Source organism: Penaeus chinensis, chromosome 35 (assembly GCF_019202785.1).
Source record: "Penaeus chinensis breed Huanghai No. 1 chromosome 35, ASM1920278v2, whole genome shotgun sequence".
NCBI lineage: Eukaryota > Metazoa > Arthropoda > Malacostraca > Decapoda > Penaeidae > Penaeus > Penaeus chinensis.
The window spans coordinates 37,151,015-37,153,514 of NC_061853.1; positions in this window are offsets into that span (position 1 = coordinate 37,151,015).

Sequence of the window (2,500 nt, forward strand, 5' to 3'; positions counted from 1 at the left end):
TATTTCCCTTAAATGTATGTATTTCTGACGAAGACATAGTCGAAACCGGTCAAATACATCTCTTGTATTGTGAAGATATTCATTCTCATTCATACCTTTTATACAATTGTCAACATGAACGCGGTTCATATATATATATATATAAATTTACCTATATATCTATCTATATGTATATGTGTATACATACATACAGTAAATATATGTATATATACATATATATTTGTATATATGTATATACATATATATTGTATGTAGGTATATTTATATGCATTTGTTGTATGTATGTATACATATGTATGTATATATATAAATATACAAATATATCTATCTATCTACTTACCTATCTATCTATACATCTATCTATCTACCTACATATCTGTCTATCTATCTATTCATTTATCTTTATGTTTGTATATATATTTAAATATATATATGTATATATATGAATATATATACTTTTTCCACATGCCATGAAAAAAATACACACATCTATCTATCTATCTATCTACACACGCACACACACACACACACACACACAGACACACACAAACATATATACATATATATATATATATATATATACATATATATATATAATATATATTAAATATATATACATATATATATTAAATATATATATATATATATATATATATATATATATATAAATACATATATATGTACATATATATGTATAAAGTGAGAATGTTCTGAAAGTTACTTGACAGGAAAATGAAGCATCTGTTGTCTTGAACAGCTGGTTACCTTTTGTCATTTATTTACAATAACGGTTCAGTGTTTCTTGTCACACATTTCCAAAATACAGTCTCAAACAAATGAAATACCGTCCAATATCTCCTGTTCTCCCCTTTATCTTAAACGGAAGATAGCTATGAGAGATACCCACAAGCAATAGCATTCATGTTTTTTGCATACGCACACCTACCCGCAAACACATACATCACACACACACACACACACACACACACACACACACACACACACACACACACACACACACACACACACACACACACACACACACACGCACACACACACACACACATATTTACCCCCAGCTGAAACGGATAGAGATATGAATCTCCATATGAAAAAGTCACATGACCATGATAAGCAATAAAAAGCCGTAACCTCCGTATCCTTTTTTCGGCAAGTGGAAGCACTGGCAGCCACGCGCGTCACTGCCCAGTAATCTTAGTGCCAGAGGATTTGGCACGCTCTTTCCATGCCGAGCTCAGTACCCGCCGTCTCTCAGATCTGAAGGCACGATTATGTGTGTTAATTGGCTCGGAAGATTTTTTTATGCATGGGGGCGTGTATATTTTCCCTTTGAGAATATAGCTCTAATGGTATATAAAACTGGTGCTTGATCTCAAGATTACATAAGTTTGGTTTAAAACTGATTTAGTTTAGTCTTGGATAAATAGAGAACAGATTTTGCTTTTAAACTTATTACCTCATCTGTCGCATTTCCACGTAATGGTTCGACACATGCATTAAAAAAATATATACAAAAATATAACAAAAACTGTAAGAGCTCATTCCTCATGCAGCAGATTATAAGTCATGCAAGATTTACTCGGTGTCACGCAGGGGAATAACACGAAGCAGAGAAATGGATGTGCGTAAAGCGAGCAACAGAAAACGAGAATCAAAAATGCTATTCAGAAACTGGTCATCTTGAGCAAAAGTCACTGCTTCGATCGTGACGAGAGTTACATAGTCTGGTAAGTCACGTGTTGAAGACGTAGATAAAACTGTGAATCAAAGGCATAATAACTTGAATTAATTTGAGGTTTTTGGAAAAATTATCATCACTGTGATTGAAATCTACATGACATGTAGACTTCATTAACATGCGTATATATGTACATATATACATATGTATATGTGTGTGTGTTTATATATATATATATATATATATATATATACGTATATGTATATATAAATATATGTATATATATACATACATACACACAGATGTATGTATGTAGGTATATATGTATGTATATATGTATGTTTATATGTATATATGTATGTATGTATTTATTTATGTCCATATCCAGTGCCGGTATACTTTTCGAATCGGCTTCTTAGCGCTTCACAGTTTTAGAATCCGAAAGTAGCGGCGGATTTTATAGCTTTGTCTTACGGGTCGTTTACGCGGAGCTGCTTTTATTCGCTTTGGACAAGCTTCTTATTTCGCCAGCGAATTCACTGGCGGAAGCGTCTAAAGACTTGTATTCGCTAGCGACCAAAGTCATGATTCGAAGCGTCTGTTTGACGCTACGATAAAGTTAAATATGTTCAACTTTACTGCTCGCGTCTTGCGTTTAAGTTGTGAATAAATTACTGATATGAAGAAAAAATCGGAATTTACTCAAATTAATAAATAACGAAAATTATACATATAGTTTTGAATGACATCATAAATGGCTGTTAATGAGAATGCCCGACGGATGGTTCTATGAATTCCAGA